At 47.1% G+C, this 22232-nt stretch overlaps 1 long non-coding RNA gene across 2 annotated transcripts; it reads right to left on the reverse strand.

The window, feature by feature from the left end:
* Nucleotides 1–1726: 1726 nt before the first annotated feature.
* Nucleotides 1727–5369, reverse strand: LOC121501439. 2 transcript variants are annotated; one of them, XR_005990604.1, is made up of 4 exons: nt 5226–5369; nt 4859–5055; nt 4617–4761; nt 1727–4448 (listed from the first exon to the last, which is right to left on the reverse strand). It is a non-coding gene; the product is annotated as an uncharacterized LOC121501439 (long non-coding RNA). The 2 variants fall into 2 exon arrangements; XR_005990603.1 differs by lacking the exon at nt 4617–4761.
* Nucleotides 5370–22232: the final 16863 nt, after the last annotated feature.

Raw genomic sequence — 22232 nt, forward strand, 5'->3', positions numbered from 1 at the left:
AGCTAAGCCACTGCCAGATTCCTAAGAAACCAGTGAGATAATAAATATTTGTTGTTTTAAGCCACTATACTTTGTGGTGACTTGAATGTGGTAACAAATAACTAATACATGTGGTAATAGCCTCATTTCATGGGTGAAGGTGAAGATCAGAGGGACAAGATGACCAGCTCAAGGTCATGGAATGAACAAATGACAGAACCAGCCTACACTCAAGAGTAGGATCTTGCACATGACATGTTGTTGACAAGTATTTGTTGAATGGGCCCAATTATTTTTTTCTGTTGTCAAGTTAGGTTATAGTTGAAGTACAATAGCGATGAGTTATAACCAATTATTATACACATAATGACAATCTTATGACTAATTAAATGCTGTGGGTCCCAGAGGCCTCTCCTTTCCATTAAGTGACTTGCTGACCCAAGGAAAGGCAAAGGCCTGTGTATGTGGACATTTGTTCTCTTTGTAGCCCAGAATCCAAATATGCTTATTTGAGGGGAATCCCAAGAGAGATAAGAAATAGGACCTGTATCAATCAGGGTCCAATCAGAAGAAACCATACAAGAATTTAAACAGTGATTTAATATAAAAATTATGAACTGTCTGGTAAGAATTCTTTTGGCGGGGGAGGGCAGCCCAGCCCGGGTGGCTCAGCAATTTAGCACCGCTTTCAGCCCAGGGTGTGATCCTGGAGACCTGGGATCAAGTCCCACGTCAGGCTCCCTCCATGGAGCCTGCTTCTCCCTCTGCCTGTGTCTCTGCCTCTCTCTCTCTGTGTCTCTCATGAATAAATGAATAAAATCTTTTTTTTTTTTTTTAAAGAACGTGGTTTGGATTTCAGGGCATGGTTCAGATTTATGAAATACATACAGAATAAATATCGAGAAATTATTGCCGAATGGCAGAATTTGCCGGAAATCACCCCTTTAGGATACTGGGGAAAGCTGTTCATGGGAAAGTGTCTCACCAAAAGGATTTCATTATAAAACTGCCTATAGAAGTAAGCCAGGGAAAGCTGCTGGCTCTGGGTGCTGCTGACTGCTGGGCACTGCAGGGGATTGGTGCTAGAGAAGCCATCTGCACTGCAGGAGTTGGCAAATGAGCAAACCAGGAAGGAAACCTCCTTCTTTTTGCAGCGTGTCTCCAGTGCCCTCCACTGACTAAGCTCCACATCATGCCTGCTGTCAAAGGAAAGATATTTAAAGGGCCCAGATCCATTTTTGAAGAGCAGACAATGAAGAATGAATTTGGAGCTGAGAAGCAATAAATTGATAACTCGCACAACCTGGCTCAAACATTATCCACAGAAATTCTACAGCTCAGACATTTTGCTCAAGGCAACAAATGACAGTTTTTCCATGGCTTGAGAAAAACAGAAAAACAAAAACTAATTATGGTAACCAGCTCCATTAGGCAGAAGTCTCAAACTAAAGTTGGGTAGCCAAGTGAGATACAAAAGCAAGCAAAATAGGCTTGGTACATAAAAAATCAAATGCCAGGAGGGGGAAAAAACATCTAAACTTTTTTTAAAAATTTATTCATGAGAGACACACAGAGAGAGGCAGAGATACAGGCAGAGGGAGAAGCAGGCTCCCTGTAAGGAGCCTGATGTGGGACTCAATCCCAGATCCCAGGATCACACCCTGAGCCAAAGGCAGACACTTAACCACTGAGCTACCCAGGCGTCCCTAAACTTTTTTTTTTTTTTAATTGAACCACAGTGCAGGCATGTAACATATAAACTTTATGATGTTGGATATTTCAAAATAAAAAATTTAAAATATACACTGAAAAATAGAAATCTTTAATTATTAAAATTTTTGTTCATAATCTGTTATTTCTTTGACTTAGAACCAGAAACCTGACACCTGTTTTTCTGTACCAAGATGTCAATGTCTGGTCTCATATTTCGAGTTGCAATGTATAGAACTGAATGTAATCTTGTATCCTTTAAGTGGGAGCAAAATTTAGTTTTACTCAATTTCATAACAGAAAACAGTTGTTCACAAACATAGGTGCTTCCAAGCATGGACAGAATCTTTGCACAATGGTTTCTATATCTAGGGTAACTTTTGCTGAGGTATTTGTAGAATTCTGGTATTCCAATGTCATCATATTTATGGTTTTTTTTTAAGATTTTATTTATTTATTCATGAGAGACACAGAGAGAAAGAAAGGCAGAGATACAGGCAGAGGGAGAAGCAGGCTCCCCACAAGGAGCCTGATGCGGGACTCAATCCCGGACCCCAGGATCTCGCCCTGAGCCGAAGGCAGATGCTCAACCGCTGAGCCACTCAGGTGTCCCCATATTAGTTTTTAATACGGTATTACCCTGTAGTTCAATAACTTCCATTTGTGATTCTTCATTAACACTGTTAATGTTAATTGAGAAAGGTGAGCTAAACGATATGAGTTCATTTTCATAATGTTTGAAGTCAAAGAACCTTTTTTGGAATTCAATTTTTGGCTCCACAATTTTGGGGACATAGATTAAGCCATCATTCTCATTTCCTAAAATTGATTTCAGTGTAGGAAAGTGAGCCAGATTATTTACAGCCAAATGAGTTTCCCAAAGACTCAATTTTGCTGGGAAAGAGCAAACTGAATCATAACATTTGTGTCAGCACTTGTGAACGTCTTTGCAGAGAAATATTCAAAGTGTTTAGGTGGTTTGTAATGTCAGCCAAAAAGGCCAGGTCTCTGATCCAGTCTTCACTAGTGAGCTGGGAAAAGGGTTTTCCCTTGGAAGACATGAATAAATTTATCTCTTTTATTAATTCTAAAAATGTCTCAATACCATGCCATGAGAAAGCCACCTTACCCTTTGTATAAAAGATTACCAGATTGTGCATCCAGTTCCTCAAGCAAAGCACTGAACTGCCTGTGGTTGGAGCCACGAGTGCGTATCCAGTTCACTGTGTTAATCACTATATCCATGACATGTTCTAATTTTAACTTTTTAGTACAAAACAATTCTTGGTGAGTAATGCAGTGAATAGACTTAAGTTCTGCATCTTTGAAAAACTTTTTGACCTTGGATTTGAGTTTTGCAACACATCCAGTGTTATCACAGACCATTGCAGGAGCACGATCTGTGGTTACACTTACTAGTTTGACCAGTCAACATTAAACTTTTCAAGACTTTTCTCAATATAGGGGATCCCTGGTTGGCGCGGCGGTTTGGCGCCTGCCTTTGGCCCAGGGCGCGATCCTAGAGTCCAGGGATCGAATCCCACGTCGGGCTCCCGGTGCATGGAGCCTGCTTATCCCTCTGCCTGTGTCTCTGCCTCTGTCTCTCTCTGTGTGACTATCATAAATAAATAAAAATAAATTTAAAAAAAGACTTTTCTCAATATATAAAAATAAGTCATTTTCAGATGTTGGGTCTGTCATGGGCACCATGTCTAAAAGTTCTTCAGTGATGTCAAAATTCTCATCAACACCCCAGATAAATATAATTAACTGGCTTGTATTATTTATGTATGTGCTCTCATCAACTGCAATAGAAAATGTCACAAATGATTTCACTTTTTCTTGCAACTTATCCTGTAAGTTCTCAGCCATATCTTTTACTCAATGAGCAACAGTGTTTCCACTTAGATTTTTATGTTTGCAAATGCTTGTTTCTGCTCTGGACACATGATTTCTGCTGCACTCAACAGACAGTCTTTGATAAACTCACCATCTATAAAAGGTTTTGATGCCTTTTATTAATTTTTTCATTTATGCAATTTTTTCATTTATGACATAACTGCATTTCACAGCAGCATCGTTTACCTTATTTGTATTTGATGATAAATGCAGAAGAAAGTTTAGTACTCTTTTTAGTTCATTAAGGTTTTTTTTTTAAAGATTTTATTTATTTATTCATGAAAGAGAGAGAGGGGCAGAGACATAGGCAGAGGGAGAAGCAGGCTCCATGCAGAAAGCCCGATGTGGGACTCGATCCCAGGATCCCGGGATCATGACCTGAGCCGAAGGCAGATGCTCAACCACTCAGCCATCCACGCGTCCCTTTAGTTTTTCATTACACATCTTTTCCATATACCAATCAAGATTCTTACTATGGTTTGTTTCATAATGGTGTCTTAAGTTGTTTTCTTTTGATACAAGTCTGGTTACATACTAAACACATAGGACTATTCTTAACTTCCACAAAGAAATATGCTGGTTCCCACTTTTCTTGAAACATGCAGCGCTCTTGATCCATTTTTCGTTTTCCCACTTTGACAGAGACATAGGTACAAAAAGAGAGTTCACTTCTCTTTACTATAAGAGAAACAATAGTTCAAGCCTGATGATAAATGGTAACTGATACTGGTTTGGAGGAGTGGAGGAGGGAGGAGTGGAAACTGCAGCAAACTGTAAAACCTTCCAAAGGGAGCAGCCATTACTCAGCTGGGGTGGACTCTTCGTATGTGGGAACGCAGGTCCACTGTCACCAGATCTTCCTAATTTTTGAAGCAAAAGCAGATACTGTACTTTAACACAAAATCAGCCTGTTTTTAGATATTGTAAATTAAAGCAAAAAATATTAGATACTGTGAAAGGCAAACAAATAAGTCTAAGGATTGTAAACAGCCCCGTGGCAGCAGTTAGGCCTCTGTAGCCCCAGTCACCTCCTAGCATGCGGCCAACCATCTCCAGGGTCGCCAGAGCTTCTACCCCACACTGACCCAGGATGGCTTCATCCGGCAGGGGAGAACCTGCCAGAAGCACAACTTTATCCTCAATGGTGTGGCCCTCCAGGGAGGCTACATGGGTCTAGGGAAGAAAAGGAGAGTCAAGAGTGTTGTCTAAGGAAATCACAGGAAGCCAGGCAAAGGCACACGGTTAGGGAAGCTCAGGGATACACTATTACCTTTGCCTTGATGTGAGCAAAGGCCTCCAGACCAGTCACTTCAAGAGTGTGCAGCTCCCAGGCACGGACGAGGAGCTGCATGTCAGTCACTTGCGGGCAGAGAAGAGTGAAGCCGCAGATGGGAGACGCAGGGAGAGGGGTGTGGGAGTCCAGGGCAGTTCGTGGCGCCACAGAACACTTGTGCGCGGGACAGCATCCTAGGGGAATGGGGTGTGGGCAGAGCTAGCCAGAGCCCGCAGTGAGGACATGCACCGGGAGGGGGGCGGCCCTCCCGCGAGCCCGGGCCCAGGCCCTGCTTCCCAGTTCCCCTGAGCCGCGCTGCCCCCCGTCCCTCAGGCATCAGGTTTCCCCTCTACACCTGTGTTACCTGGGACACAGCCTCGCGCCGCCGTAACCGTGGAAACGGAAGCCAGAGGCTACGCACCGAGGCACTAACTCCCCCGCTACCCAGGGCGCTTTGCGCCACTGCCCGCCCCCCGCCTCCTCCCCCCGCCTCCCCTCCCCCCGCCTCCCCCCGCCTCCTCTCCCCCGCCTCCTCTCCCCCGCCTCCTCTCCCCCGCCTCCCCCCGCCTCCTCTCCCCTGCCTCCCCCCGCCTCCTCTCCCCCGCCTCCTCTCCCCCTCCTCCCCCGCCTCCTCTCCCCCTCCTCCCCCCTCCTCCCCCGCCTCCTCTCCCCCTCCTCCCCCTGCCTCCTCTCCCCTGCCTCCTCTCCCCCGCCTCCTCTCCTGCCTCCTCCCCCCGCCTCCTCTCCCCCTCCTCCCCCCGCCTCCCCCCCCCCGCCTCCTCTCCCCCTCCTCCCCCTCCTCCCCCCGCCTTCTCTCCCCCTCCTCCCCCCGCCTCCTCTCCCCCTCCTCCCCCGCCTCCTCTCCCCCTCCTCCCCCGCCTCCTCTCCCCCTCCTCCCCCCTCCTCCCCCGCCTCCTCTCCCCCTCCTCCCCCTGCCTCCTCTCCCCTGCCTCCTCTCCCCCGCCTCCTCTCCTGCCTCCTCCCCCCGCCTCCTCTCCCCCTCCTCCCCCCGCCTCCCCCCCCCGCCTCCTCTCCCCTCCCCCCGCCTCCTCCCCTCCCCCGCCTCCTCCCCCCCTCCTCCCCCCGCCTCCTCTCCCCCTCCTCCCCCCGCCTCCTCTCCCCCTCCTCCCCCCGCCTCCTCTCCCCCTCCTCCCCCCGCCTCCTCTCCCCCTCCTCCTCCCGCCTCCTCTCCCCCTCCTCCCCCCGCCTCCCCCCCCTGCCTCCTCTCCCCCTCCTCCCCCGCCTCCCCCCCCCCCCCCCCCCGCCTCCTCTCCCCCTCCTCACCCCGCCTCCTCTCCCCCTCCTCCGGAGGCTGCAGGCCAGAAAGCCGTGTCCATGCTGAAGGCACCTTTCGCGATCCTGAGACGCAGGCTTTCTGCACCCTGGGGGACCGGGCAGATGATGGCAGCCCCTTAGCCTGACACTCAGAAGTCCAGCTATTTGTCGGGACGACCTCTGAGCTAGGCGTCCCCCGCTAGAACTTCGGTTTTCTCATTAGAGGTGGACATCTGTTTAAGCACAGTGTTAGGGTGCAGAACAAGAGGGGAGGTGGTAAAGAGCGCAAGACGGGGGTGCCTGGCTGCTTCAGTGAGAGGAGCCTGCGACTCTTGATCTCTGGGGTGTGAGTTTGAGCCCCAAGTTGGGTGTAGAGATTACTTAAAATCTTTTTAAAAAGATGGGAGAGAGGGACCACACGACTCTGGGGCTTCATGCGTGGCCAGGATGTAGAGGTCTCACTCAGAGAGGATGAGGCTGGGAGGTCTCAAGTGGCCTCAGCTATAAGGAACTGCATGTTCAGTTGGACACCCTCTTTTCTTAGACTGGGGGCAGGGTGTAGACTGAATGGGACTGCCAACCTACTCTGTGTTCGCAAGCCTTTATTCCATTGTAACCCTCAGGCCTCATCCAGCAGTAGGATGTTGTGTTGGAAAGAAATACTCAAAGAGGATTCTTTTTTTTTTTTTTTTTAAGATTTTATTTATTTATTTGAGAGCACACAAACCGTGGGGAAGGGCAGAGGGAGAAGCAGAGCTGGACATGGGACTCCATCCCAGGACCCTGAACCAAAGGCAGAAGCTGAGCTGACTAAGCCAGCCAGGCACTGGCTCAAAGAGGATCCTTAAGGTAGAATAGTTATATCCTAGAGTGTAGGAAAAAAAACCTGTCTGAATCCCAACTGAGAATTTATCCTTGGGGCTTGACTCTTCTGTGAAACTGGTAATATTGTCTTGCAGGATCGCAGGAAATATGTAGGACTCTCACTTAGCATGGTGTTGGGTATGTCTGCATAAAACCAAAACCAGGAAAAGCCTGTATTAGAAAGGTAGACTTTTTTAAATATTGAAAACTTTTGATCTTGGCCTGGTATAATGGTTCAGACTTTGGAACCAGACTGAATTCAGATCCCAGCTCCACGGTTTACAATCTCTATGACCATGGGCAAATCACATAATCTTTACTTCAGAGTAGGGGAATAGTAGAACCCACTCATATGAAAATTTATAAGGCATTTAGAACAGTGTCTGGCATCGGATAAATGAAACAAACTATTGTTAATAAATAAAATATACCATGGTAGGACACCTGGGTGGCTCAGCTATTGGGCGCCTGCCTTCAGCTCAGGTCATGATCCTGGGATCTGCGATCGAGCCCCGCATCGGGCTCCCTGCAAGGACTCTGCTTCTCCCTCTGCCTGTGTCTCTGCCCCCTCCCCCACTCTGTTTCTCATGAATAAATAAATAAATCTTTAAAATATATATATATACCATGTTAAGTTAGACTTGTGATCCAAACATTTTTTCATGACTCTTCAAACACAACTCACTTGAGCCTCACAGATAGAAGCAGACACATCAGAGGCCAGCCCTCCTCCAGCCTTGTAACCCAGTAGTCTAGACTCCTGGTCTTTGCTTCTGCTTTGCTCCCTACCTGGGATGTTCTTTCACTTGTTGAGTTTCTGCCCAACCTTGGAATCCAGTGGCTGCGAGGCAGATGGTGGTTTCTTTGCTTCAGACACAGAGCCAGGGCTGTCTAGTTACCCTAACATGCTGGAGTCTGTGGCTGAGTGCTAGTTTGTGGAGCTCCTGCTCCTGGAGTCTCTCTCTCTCTCTCTCTCTCTCTCTCTGTGACTATCATAAATAAAATAAAATAAAATAAAATAAAATAAAATAAAATAAAATAAAATAAAATAAAATAAAATAAAAAAAAAAAAAAAAAAAAAGAACAGGGCAGCCCCCGTGGCGCAGCGATTTTTTTTTTAAAAATTTTTTTTTTTTTTTATTATTTATGATAGTCACACACACACAGAGAGAGAGAGGCAGAGATACAGGCAGAGGGAGAAGCAGGCTCCATGCACCGGGAGCCTGATGTGGGATTCGATCCCGGGTCTCCAGGATCGCGCCCTGGGCCAAAGGCAGGCGCCAAACCGCTGCGCCACCCAGGGATCCCGTGGCGCAGCGATTTAGCGCCTCCTGCAGCCCAGGGCGTGATCCTGGAGACCCTGGATGGAGTCCCACATCAGGCTCTCTGCATGGAGCCTGCTTCTCCCTCTGCCTGTGTCTCTGCCTCTCTCTCTCTCTGCATCTCTATGAATAAAAAAAAAAAAAAAAAAAAAAAAAGAACTCTGTTCCTTTGTTTCAATTGATCCGAGTCTCCCGGCCTAAGAAAGGGAGAGAGCATCCTCAGAGGGTCATCTACAGCACCCCCAGCAGCTATAGCCTTGGTTTTTTCATTTATACATTGATTTTTTTCTTTATTTTTTTTTAATTTATTCATGAAAGACACAGAGGAGAGAGAGGCAGAGACACAGGCAGAGGGAGAAGCAGGCTCCAAGCAGGGAGCCCGATGTGGGACTCAATCCCAGGACTCCAGGATCATGCCCCAGGCCAAAGGCAGGTGCCAAACCACGGAGCCACCCAGGGATTCCCTTGATTTCTTTATTTATCCCAGAGGTACTTTTAGAGCACTTAGTGCCAGGCCCTGTGCTGGACATTGGTGACCTAGCTTGTCCTGGCTCTAAACTAATGGAAAGGGGAAGCTCTTGACCTGGAATCTGGAGGTGGTGTGGTTGTTTGATGCTACTCGTCTGCAGACTGTTTGAGGAAACAGATCCTCAGCTGTGGGGAGATGAAGCCTCAGAATTGGCTTATCATCCACACCTTTTGCAGAACCCCCACTCACCCAACCGGCATGCCCTTCTCTGTAAGGTGCTTCCAGATGCACATCACCCACCCTGTCTGCAAGCACCACCTGCATCAAGCTCCAGATAAGGAGAGACCTCTAGTCAGTGGGTTAAGCGAGTCAGACTTCTGGTCTCTGCCTTTTCAGGGCTAAGAGGGTGGGAGCCCAGAAGGCTGATCCATCCTTCCTGTCCTGTAGAGAGATGAGCACCTGGCTGCGACCGGCTGACCTCCTTCCTTCTGGATGTGGAGGGCTTCCCGTGATGGTGACCATCACCCAGATCAACGAGGTGATGGGAGACCATGCTGACCAAGAGCAGTTACATTTTGGCTCCTAGAGAAGAGCTTCTGGGGGCAGCCCAGCTGGCTCAGCACTTGGGCATCTGCCTTTGGCTCAGGGCATGATCCTGGAGTCCTGGGATCGAGTCCCACGTCGGGCTCCCTACATGGAGCTTGCTTCTCCCTCTGCCTGTGTCTCTGCCTCTCTCTCTCTGTCTCTCATGAATAAATAAAATATTACAAAAAAAAAAAAAAAAGAGCTTCTGAAGTTTGGTCAAGCAGCGTACATGACAATGTTTCCTACACTACAAACAAGCTTTAGTGGTGATGGGAAAAGCAGAGTCTCAGAGCTGGAGAGAGGTACTAGAATTGTGATTCAGGGAACACAGTGGGATCCTTGGGACCAATCCCTGCCCTGAAAGGGGGAGGTATGGGAGCTTGCAGAGGTATCAGCAGTGGGAGGGAAGATAGGGCCAGGGTCAACAGCTAAGCGCCTTCAAGGAGAGAAGTCTGAGACCCACCAGGAGCAGCCAAGTGAGGGATGTGATGGCTGCTGGCACCCCTCTGGTTCCTTCTTGCTTCACAGTCTGGATGGGGCCACTGGCTGCTCTGCCTGGTGGGAGTATATATCCTAACACAACTCAAGCACAAGGCAAATTAAGGCTCTGGAAGTGGGTATGGTGCCCGGAGGGGGTGAGCCTCAAATCTCTCCCTCCTAGGCCACTTTGTCCTTGTGATCTCACTCCTGTAAGCAGGTGCCCTGCTTTGTGCCAGGCAGGGCAGTGTTGGGTCCTACAGAGCTGGCCCAGGGCTGGGCTTGAAGGATGGTACTGCCCTCAGCCCCCAAGTGGAAGGGCTCCAGGGCAGGGGATCCACCATGGATTGTCCCCTCCGAACCCCCAGCCCCCATCTCTTCCACTTCAGATCCTCTTTCTCCAGCTCAGCATAGCAGCCACGAATGTTCCTCAGGACCTGTGGGCTGGTGCCTGATACAGGGAAGATGAAGAGCAGTTCTGGGGGACCCAGTGCAAGCATGTTCACCTTTCATAGCTACTCTGGCCTCAGCTCAGATCCACGTGGTGTGTGACCTTCCAGCTGGGTGAAACTAAGGAGTGTGTCTTTTTTTTTTTTTAGGAGTATGTCCTTTTTTCTTGTCTTCCTCTTCCAAGGCAGAAGAGGACAAGCCACCCAAGCACAGAGGAGGACCATGCAGGCAAGAAGGTGCCGGCGCTTCAGCTTCCCACCCTGTGCCTACAATGTCATTATCCGGGCCTAAGAGGGGATGAAGAGCTGACACATGCTACATGGATGAACCTTTTTTTTTTTTTAAGATTTTATTTATTTATTCATGGGACAGAGAGAGAGGGAGGCAGAGACAATAGAAGGAAAAGCATGTTCTATGCAGGAAGCCTGATGTGGGATTAGATCTGGACCCAGGATCATGTCCTGAGCTGAAGGCAGATGCTCAACCGCGGAGCCACCTGGCGTCCCTATGTGGATGAACCTTGCAAACATGCTAAGCGAAGGAAGCCAGACACAAAAGGACAATTATTTTATTACTTATTTTTATTAATGAAAGGAAAATATTACTTTTTTCTTTCGTTAAGATAGAAGGGCATGGGATGCACCCTCTGCCTGTCTCTGCCTCTCTGTCTCATGAATAAGTAAATAAAATCTTTTTTTTTTTAAGAATTTTATTTTATTTATGATAGTCACAGAGAGAGAGGGGCAGAGACACAGGCAGAGGGAGGAGAAGCAGGCTCCATGCACCGGGAGCCCGACGTGGGATTCGATCCCGGGTCTCCAGGATCGCGCCCTGGGCCAACGGAAGGCGCCAAACCGCTGCGCCACCCAGGGATCCCAGTAAATAAAATCTTAAAGGAGTAGATTAGAGGTTACCAGGGGATGTGGGAGGGGGGAAATGGGAGCAGCGCCTAATGGACATGGTTCTTGCTGTGGGGTGATAAAAGGGGCCAGGAAATAGTGGTGAGTGTTGCACATCATGAATGTAACGAATCACACACTTAAATGCCACAAATCACACACTTAAAATGGTTAAATGGCAGATTTTACATTGTGTGTGTTCACAGTAAATTTTTTTAAACATGTATTTATTTGGGCAGCCCGGATAAGTCAGAGGTTTAGCGCTGCCTTTGGCCCAGGGTGTGATCCTGGAGACCTGGGATAGAGTCCCACGTTGGGCTCCCTGCATGGAGCCTACTTCTCCCTCGGCCTGTGTCTCTGCCTCTCTCTCTCTCATGAATAAATAAATAAAATCTTAAAAAAATATATTTATTTGAAGTGGGGGAGAGGAAGAGGGAGAGGGAGAGAATCTCAGACTCCTCGCTGAGCATGAAGTCGGACATGGGGCTCAATCTCAGGACCTAAGTTTATGACCTGAGCCAAAATCAACAGTCAGATGCTTAGGGATCTCTGGGTAGCTCAGTGGTTAAGCGTCTGCCTTCCGCTCAGGGCATGATCCTGGAGTCCTGGGATTGAGTCCCACATCGAGCTTCCTGCATGGAGCCTGCTTCTCCCTCTGCCTGTGTCTCTGCTTCTCTCTCTGTCTCTCATGAATAAATAAAGTCTTAAAAAATAAGAGTCAGATGCTTAGCCAACTGAGCCACCCAGGTGCCCCTGTCCATAGCCATTTTTTAATACCTTCCATGTGGCAGTTCATAAATGTTATCCCTAATTTTTCCCACAATCCTGCAAGGTAGGTACAATTGATTCCATTTTAGACATGGGGAAACTGAGTCTCACGTCCATGGTCTTTGCCATATATTGGTTTCTCCCTTTCACTCCTGGGCCTCCTGCCTTTACTTATGCATGAGCATTATAAGCCTGTCAGTTCCTAGCAGGGGGTTGATCATGTCTGAGGACAACAGGTCCAGAAGCTTTTTCTGGCCCATGTGGCTGTTCCACTTCAGACAGACAGGCACCTCTGTGGACATTATGACCTTAGTGCCTGGGCCTGGCTGCTCAGGACACAACAGGCCACCCACAAAGACTTCATCCTCTTGCTGCCTCCTCTCACCACCTCTGCCAGAAACATCAGATCCAGAGGACAATTTTCCATCACCAAAACTTGCCACGGGGCCGCAGGACTGCAGATGATGACAAACCCACCATCACTCTCCTTTGGAAGGGCCCAAGTCAAGGTCCCTTATTTTTTCTAAGAAATTTTTTGGGAGGCGCCTAGCTGGCTCAGTTGGTGGAAGGTACGTACAACTCTTTTTTTTTTTAATTTTTTTATTATTTATTTATGATAGTCATACAGAGAGAGAGAGAGGCAGAGACATAGGCAGAGGGAGAAGCAGGTTCCATGCACCGGGAGCCCGACGTGGGATTCGATCCCAGGTCTCCAGGATCGCGCCCTGGGCCAAAGGCAGGCGCCAAACCGCTGCGCCACCCAGGGATCCCGGTACGTACAACTCTTGATCTCAGGGTTGTGAGTTTGAGCCTCACACTGGGTGTAGAGATTACTTAAAAATCTTAATTTTTTTTTTTTTAATTAAGTAAACTCTGCCCTCAGTGTAGAGCTCGAACTCACGACCCTGAGATCAAGAGTCATCTGTCCCACTGACTGAACCAGCCCGGTGCCTGGCAAGGTCCCTTAAGAGGTTCTCTTAACCAAAGCTGAGCAGCTTCCTGCCCTTCCATGGGTCCTGATTCTCCTCCCTCTGCCCTGCACACAGTATTTCCCTCAGGTTTGTCCAGGTTTGGTGTCCCCTCCAGCTCATAGGATCCAAGATATCTGGAGAGGACCTGTCTTATCATGTGACCTGAGTTTGGGCTGAGACCAGGATGTGGTACTCTAAACAGGCTCTGAGAGGTCGGGGAGCCCCCAGCCTGCCTTGCCTCCTAGGTCAACTTTGCTCACCTCCCCTTCTGCTTCCAGTGTTCCTGATGAGATGGGCTGTGGAAGGAAGAGATTATCTCAGTGACAGCAGGGGTTCCCGGGAAACACGGGCTCAGGCTGGAGACAAGGCAGCCCAGTTCTAAGGTGCAGACAGCATCAGCATCATGGCCAGTGAAATGGGTTGTGATCTTCTGACCTTTTTGGGGATGTAGGGGAGAGATGGGGAGGCTGGCCAAAGCTGGGAGAGAGGCAAAAGGAATCCCAGAGACAGAGAGGTCGCAGCTCCTGTGAGCTTGCATGGAACTTGCTTAGGATCATAGCACACTGCCATTGCCGGGTCCTGAACGGGGGGGTGGGGGGGTGGGGGGGGTGGGGGGGCTGTCTCCTGGGACCCATCTTCCAGGTCCCAGGCACCTGGAGAGTGCAGTCTAACACCCCTCAGTGACCACCCTGGCACCAGAGTCAGGTAGTTGGCCCCTCCCTTCTGCTTCCCCAAGGCTAGTCCACACCCTGACCTGCCTGCCCAGAGCTCTGCCTCTGACCTCATCCACTCTGCCCTCCCAGAAGAGCTGTCCTGGTCCTTGGAGGTGGAGGGCAGTGGTGAGTTGGTCCTGGGAGCCTCAGATGGAAGAGGCCAGGTGGAGAGCACACCCTGAGGAAGTGGTCACTCCAGGTGGGCCCCTCAGCCTCATGGTTCAGAGCCCCTAAGCTCAGAGCCCCTAAGCTCCCTTCCTCTCAAAGGGACTGATCCATCTTTTGCATGTGGCTCGGGGCAGGGAGAGAGCAGCGGGAGCCCCTGAAGGCTGGCTCCAGCCCTCCAAAGGGGTGAGCGAGGGGACTGTGGAGGGAGGCCCAGGTGCCCTGGCCCTCATGCCTCCCTCAGGACCACAGAGCGGGGAGCAGGAAGGAAGCAGGGACGCCACAGGGACTTGAACCCTGGCCCAGCAGCTCTGGGTGTGCCACCACCAGCGTCTTTTGCTTTTTCCTCCTTGTTTTCGCACAGACTCAAAGGTGAAAAGCAAAACCTGAATGTGGCCATGAGCCTCATCCAGTAAAAGAAACACCTGCGGCGGCTCCACACCTCCCTCCTTCCCTCCCAGGCTCAGCCTTTCTTACCCTGAGGGCCCTTTCAAGGTGCAGCCAAGGGGACGAGCATCCCCTGGCTTTATGGCTACACATTTCTTGTTATGCTGGATGCATATCCCAGCTTCAGATCAGGAAGTGAGAGGAAAAACTGAACCACAAATTATGGTCCTGCCTACTCTAGGACAGTGGCAAGCCTTTGTATGTACATGGAAATTTCCAGAAAGATCCTAAGAAACTCGAGAGGCCACCTCTGTGTAGTAGGGCTGGGATGGATAAAGCGAGAGGGATTTAAGTTCCACTTTATACCTTTTCCATGGCTTGAATTTTTAACTCTATGCAGATCACTTTTATATTTGAAGGCAAAAATCTCAAGTTTTTCATCGGAAGAGGAAATCTAAGAACTAGGGGAAAGTTCAAGTACCCTGGTCCAGTTCAAATGCCAATGGTCCTTCAAGTCTGCTGTGCCCCTGCTGTGTGGGGCCACACAGACTAGCTCACCTGTCTCACCTTCCATCCTCCATCTCTCCACCACTGCCCACTGTGGGGTCCTTCCTGGGAACTGCCACTGCTTGAAAATGAAGTTAGAAGCACAGCACCACCCCCTGCCTCTCATGGGGAGGGGGGATCTGAGTTCCCGAGAGGACGGGTCCAAGTCACCTGGGCCTCAAGAGACAGGAGGAACAGGAAGTCCACCTTGGATCCTTGGTCAGTTTCCCGTCCTGGGCCACGCTCCCAGTCTGCTGCCCACAGCACCTGCCGCTCCCAGGCCAGGCTCTGCCTCAGTGGGCCCACAGCGGGTCCAGTGGAAGCACCCTCACAAGCTCTGCGGTCCTCATCCAGGAGTCCTGGCCTGGGCTCTCATGGAGGGGATGGAGGTGGCTGGACCTCTCCTGTTGACCCTGAGGAGTTCAGTGGCCCCTCCACAGCAGGGTCCAGATGAGAAGCTGAGAGTCTCAGAGAGGCCTGCAACCTGTTCAGGGTCACACAGGTGCATCAGGTCAGGCTGAGAACAGGGTCCTCTGGGACCAGTCCTAAGGAACTAGAGCAGAGCCAGTCCCACCACCCCTTTCTCTCTCTCTCTCTCTCTCTCTCTCTCTCACACACACACACACACTCTCTCTCTCTCTCTCTCTCACACCCTCAGGTCTGGGGGGCCACTGGGTGGGCTCAGAGCCAGGCTTCTATCCCCCTCACCCCATCTCCCTATGTGCCCCGCCCCCCACACCTCCTAGCTTCCCCCGTGGCCTCCCTCAGGCTTCAGCCCCCAAACACACCACAGAGCACAGGCACTTACTTACTTACTGCATCAGGAGAGAGGAAACAGCCATCTAAGTCCCAACCTGAGATGAAGCAACAAGGCTCTGGCCTTAAAAGGCCTCAGAAATGGGGGTGGGGTGGGGTAGGGGTGGTAGTCAAAACATACTCTGTAAGACGAGCAAAGAATGCATTCAACATGTTAGTGACAAAACGCTCGAGATATGTACTTGAAAACCCAGAGTGATCTACAGAGGGAAACATGACGCTGGCAAATGTTAAAATGACTTCAAGGAAGCCCTACGCACTCAGAGACAAAAACTGTGTTGGCAGGGTAAATGGAGCACATAATCGGCCCTTTCGAACCACCTAGAGGACACAGCAATAAGCAGAGAACCAGGCAACTGCCTGCCCCTTCCCTTGGGCCGGTGGGAAATACACACAAAAAGCAGCCTTGAGGTCTAATTTGCCCAGAGATGTCTGTGACCCTGTAATTTATAATCACAAAATACAAGTGGACAGGGGCAGGCTCACAGCCTGGAATGCCCCCCGCGGGCCTCAACTAGAACAGGTGGATTATTTCAGCATGGGGAACTGTGCCCGTAACCGAGGCTGAAGTGAAAGAAGCAAAATAACTTCCAATCACAACTGTTGTAAGATGAACACGTATATGAGCAGGAAACAGAAAAGAAATGTAAAAATAGTTTCAAAATTCACCAGCTGAAAATTCCAACACACAGGCACTTCATTCAAATGCAAAGGAGAAGACTGGTTGGGGACAGGGTAGGGTGTAGGTTCCCATTGGCACTGCCAGCATCAAGTGCTCCACACAGCAGGGGCGGCCTGTGCCGCCTGGAATCTCCAAGTACCAAATACACTGCAGCAAAATACATAGAACAAAATTGGTAAGCAGTTGGGTGGGTGCATGGGGACCAGAAGTGGTGGTGGGGGGAATGTCATCACCCTTCTTCTCATTACACAAGGATATATAGTAGGGATTTGGACTGGACCAAAAACCATCTAGAGGGACTGATCCAAAATACAGAATGTGACAAATACCTTCTCAAATGCCACAGAACATGTATAAAAATAATCATACCTTAAGCAATGAAGAAAGGGAGCCAGATTCCCTTCACAGCTCAGAGGCTTTGCTCATGCCCTTCTCTCAGCTGGGAATGCTCTTCCTTTTTTTTTTAAATTTTATTTATTTATTTATTTATTTTTTTGGAATGCTCTTCCTTACAGCTTCAGCTACCCTTCAAGTGAGAGCTCAAAGGCCCCGTCCCTGGGTTGGGGCTTTCTCTCTTCACTCAGGCTGTACTCCCTGTGGCTGTTACTGCACTGTGTTCACTCATGATCTGTATAATCACCAGCTGAGACCTGTCCTCCATGGAACAGAGGTGCCAGAGGAAGGCAAGGCCATTCATCTCACTCCCCTGTGTATGTGGAGACCAGCTCAGAATCTGGCCAACATGGAGGAGGTTGATGGAATAGCTGTTAGACTCTCGGTAGCTCTTCCCTCCCGTGCTCCTGCTAGACTCCAGCTCCTACCTGGCACCTGTACAGCCTCTGAGGTGGTATCAGTAGTCTCCCTTAGAAAGAGTCCACACCCTGGTATCTGAGGCCCTTGTCCACGATCACAGTGGGTGCTGGCCTGACTGGAGCAGGAATGACTGCTTCCTGCCACAACCTCCATCCATTACTGTACGTTGCCTGAAATTCGGCATGCAATGCAAGATTCCAAAAAAAAAAAGAAAAAAGAAAAAGAGTAACAATGTCCAAAATGTCCAAGCAAAGCTGAAGAACTGATAAATTACAACATGAGAGCAGAACTGCTTATTCTATCTAAATCTGCTTCTCGAAAGTCTGTTTCAGATAAAATCCAGGAATAAAAAGTGGAAATTCTTGATAAAAATATTAAAATGCCAAAAAAAAAAAATGTGGGGCAGCCCAGGTGGCTCAGCGGTTTAGTGCCACCTTCAGCCCAGGGTGTGATCCTGGGGGCCTGGGATCTGAGACCCACATCGGGCTTCCTGCATGGAACCTGCTTCTCCCTCTGCCTGTGTCTCTGCACGGCTCCCCCTTGCTCTGTGTCTCTCATGAATAAATAAATCTTTTTTAAAAATGCTCTACACTAATACCTATGAGAATGGCAATTTTCTTAGAAAATTTAATTTTGAAAAACTGACTTATAATGAAATATGGACTAGCATGTAACTCAGAAGAATCTGAAAGTTTTTTTTTTTTTTTTTTAGAATCTGAAAGTTTTTAGAGATCACCGAATCTCCAAAGAGAAGGGGCAGCCCCAGGCGGTGTTACAGAACACTGTTCTGGGTGAAGGGGGAACTCGCTCAGTCTGCCCTGGCGAGGACAAGTGACAGCAGCACCCCTCGCTCCCAGCACCTGGGCCACACAACCTCATTCCAGCTTCACACAAACCACAACTTATGTTCTAGCTCTATTTTTGTCCCCATCTTATTGAGGAAACTGGCTTCAAGGATTTAAGAAATTTGCCAAAGTCATGTGCTAATAAGTGGCAATGCAGGGACCAGAAACCCAGTGGTCCAGCTCAAAGCCTGCTCTTAGCTACCGTTCTTTTTTGTTTTAAAAGATTTAATTTGTTTATTCATGAGAGACACAGAGACACAGGCAGAGAGAAGCAGGCTCCATGCAGGGAGCCCGATGTGGGACTTGATCCCATGATCCCAGGATCATGCCCTGGGCTGAAGGCAGATGCTCAACCACTGAGCCACCCAGGTGTCCCATTAGCCACCACTCTTTTTTTTTTTTTTTTAGCCACCACTCTTAATGGTGTCTATGCCTCTCTGAACATCCTGATACCAACACCTACCTGACAGCACCCTTAAGTTGCAGCGGACCTTCTGATTCATTTCTGTGGTGACAGAATAAAGTTCCAGGCCTGGAATGGTTTGTCTCAGAAATCCTAGGAGGGCTTAATATTCCATGATGCAATTAATCATGAGAAAGTGAGAGAAAAACTGGATGCTCATCTAAAAAGATGCAGGAAAGACAGTTGAATAAATTCCATATCTATTACAGACTTAAAAGACAAAACAAAAACTTCTAAGCAATCTACTGACAGATGATCCCAACACAGGTACCAGGTGACATTTGGGGACACTGTATGTGAAAGGTCACACCAGAGTAAGTGATCCCACGTCACACTACAGGATTGGGTCACACTCTTTTCTCTGCTCCCAAACATCAATTATTCACACAATACCTGGAGATTTTTTGCCACATCTGAATATGGCCAGTCCTATTTTTTCCCCTTAATCAAGTTACTTTTAAAAAATAAATTTATAATAAATAAATAAATAAAATAAAAAATAAATTTATGTCAAAGAACACTACCAAGAAAGTAGAAACATAACCCCCAGAAGGGAAAAACCTATTTGCAAATCATCTGATTGGGGCCTAGTATCCCAAATATGTAAAGAATTTTACAATTCAATAAGATAAACACCCAATAAAAAAGGGAACAAATGGATCAGTAGACACTCCTCCAAAGATCTACACATGGTCAACAAGCACATGAAAATGTGTTTCATGTCATTAGTCATCAGAAAAAAGCAAATCAAAATTACATGAGATACTCCTTCACACTAATTAGGATGGTTACAATTGAAAAGCCAGAGGGGTGCCTAGCTGGCTCAGTTGGAAGAGTATGCGACTCTGGGTCATGAGGTCAAGCCCCACAATGGGCTTAGAGCTTACATAAAAACCACAAAAAAAGACAGATAAGAACAAGTGTTGAAGATGTGGAGAAACTGGAACTCTCAAAAGTTACTGGCAGGAATGTAAAATGTGCAGCTACACTGGAGAACAGTTTGGCAGTTCCTCAAAAAGTTAAACAAAGTTATCATTTGACCCAGCAAGCAGTCCCACTCCTAGGTACATACCAAAGACAATTTAAACATGTTCACATAAAAAGTTCATAGCAGCATTATTCATAATCCCACAAAATGTGGAAATAACCCAAATGTCCAACTGATGACTGGATAAACAAAATGTGGTCTAGCCACAAGATGAGCTATTATTCAGCTTCACAAAGGAACTGTTATGCGCCCTGGCATGAATGAACCTTGAAAACATTATGCCAACTGAACAAAGATGGACACTAAAGGACAAATACCTTAGGATTTCACTTACATGAGGTACTTAGAATGGGGACCAAGAACAGGCAAATTTATAGAGATAGAGAATAGAATAAAGGTTACCAGGGACCAGCGGGAAGGCAGGATGGTAAGTTACTGTTTGATAGGTCCCAGACATCTGTTTGGGAAGATGGAAAAGTTCTGGAAATGGATAGTAGTGATGGTTGCAAACACAGTAAATATACTAAAAACCACTGAATTATTATATACTTCAAAAGCCTGAATTTTATAGTATGTGTGGGATATTTCAATTAAGAAGAGGAAAAATATTTTTAAGAGGAAATATGTAATTATCACCAATTTTTGAATACCTGTTAAAATAAATATGCAAATGTTGACATTTAAAATATCTGCTGGGATGTCTGGGTGGCTCAGCGGTTGAGTGTCTGCCTTCCGCTCAGAGCATGATCCCAGGATCTGGGATCAAGGTCTGCATCACGCTGCTTGCAAGGAGCATGCTTCTCCCTCTGCCTGTGCCTCTCATGAATAATTTAAGAAAGTATATAAACAAAACAAAGTCTTTTTTTTTAAAACAAAACAGTCTTAAACACATGGTACCATCATCAGAAATTTTAATAGGAAAGATAGCTCTAACCACAACACTGAATATAACATTTCTAGAAGCAAACTTCATAAATGCACCTAACTTGCACATGAAGTCTGAAATTCCTGATGGACATAAAAGTCATCCTATCCTGAACAGAGAGGCCAGTTCCTAAATGCAAAGTCTCAATATCATAATATATTGATAAATGTAATGCAATTCCAGTAAAAATCAGAATACCTTAAAAAAGAATGCCAGAGGCTTGTATTAACACACATTATAATCAGATACAATGAAGCTAACAAAATGAAACACTGGTAGCAGAGGAAAGAGAAATTGGTGGAAGACTAGAAAGTTCAGAAATAGACTCAATTATATTGAAGTATTTAGTCCATAACTTACAAGTGCACACCATTTCAGATTAGCAGAGAAAGCATTATTCAGGAAGTGGTACTTAGAAAATCAGCTAGCCATCTTGAAATAATTAAGATTCTTACCTCCTACTATACAAACACCCAAAAAACTTCTAGATAGGTTAAAGAGCCATAGATACGTCAAATGTCAAAAACTAAAGCACAAAGAAACCAGTGGAAAATATAGCATAATATCAAAGTATGAAACCATAACAGTAAGAGATTTGATGACCAAACTTAAAACTTACACCAGCAGGATCCAACATGTAAATTTATTTTTAAAAATATTTTTTTAAAAGATTCATTTATGAGAGACAGAGACCGAATCAAGCTCCATGCAGGGAGCCCAATGTGGGACTCAATCCCGGGACCATGGAATTACATACACCTTGAGCTGAAGGTAGATGCTCAAACTGCTAAGCCACCCAGGCACCCCTCCAACATGTAAATTTAAAGGCAAACTACAATCTGAAACCAGTGCCACGTGGTGTGTCCCCTATACTCAAAGAAAAAAGAAAAGCAACTATAAACTTGAAAACTGTTTTGTTATATACAAAGGTAAATGCAGTATACAAGGGCAAAGGGTAAAAAATTCTCTGGAAGTGAAAATGTAAGTGAAACACAAAGCAACACACATATCAGCCAACAACGTGTTCATTCAGCTTCACAGGATCAAAAGGTTTGCAAACTGAAACACGGGGAAGCTGGATTTTCCTATTAGCAAAGATAAAACCCAAAACAGCCAAGGGCTGGGCTGGGGGAACCTGTGCTGCTGGTGGGCTGGGGAAGGTTGAGGCGTGCCCATCTTTAAGGGGGGTACTTTCCAACTTGTCTTAAAACCCGGAAGCCATAAAAGAAAACAGTGATAAAAAATAAGTATGGTTAAAACCCTGACCAGCAAAATTTTAGCATGAAATGTACAATCAAGATCAATAACAGGAAAGTATTTGTAGCACAAATCACAAAGGGTTAATTTCTTCAGTATATAAAGAGCTCTTTGAAAATCCATAAGCCCACAGCCCGAAAGAAGTCAAAACTACAGTGAAATACTATTGTTACTTCTCACATACAAAGAACCATGTAAGCGGATATTCACTATAGCCTCCTATACAATAAAGGTTGCTAGAAACAAATTGTTCCCCAAAAGGGAAATGAGTAATTCAAACATGGACTATGACACAGATGTGGAAAAGCCCAAGGGAGACCATAAAAAAAAGATGCAGTGAGCACCTTGATGTACCGTTAACTTAACAATTCAAAGTGCAAGACAGGGTGTGTGGTGTACCAGGACCTCCACAGTGAAATATATACACAGGATTCTCCAGAAAAACTCCAGCAACTGGCCACAATAGTTGCCTCTATAGGAACCGAGGCAATTTTTAACATCTGCAGCTATTACACTTTGAACATTTTTACACCTTTAAATGAACTAGAAAAAAAACTAGCAGAGCCTTGCTGTCAGGTCAGCATAGGGCAGAGGCAGGCCTTGCTCTGACACCCAGACAGCTGGTCACACAGCTATTACATCAACAGAGGTGTCAGGGCTACAGTGAACCAATCTCAGGGTTCCCAATGTT

The sequence above is a fragment of the Vulpes lagopus genome, chromosome 11 (genome assembly GCF_018345385.1).
Source record: "Vulpes lagopus strain Blue_001 chromosome 11, ASM1834538v1, whole genome shotgun sequence".
In the NCBI taxonomy this organism is placed as follows: domain Eukaryota; kingdom Metazoa; phylum Chordata; class Mammalia; order Carnivora; family Canidae; genus Vulpes; species Vulpes lagopus.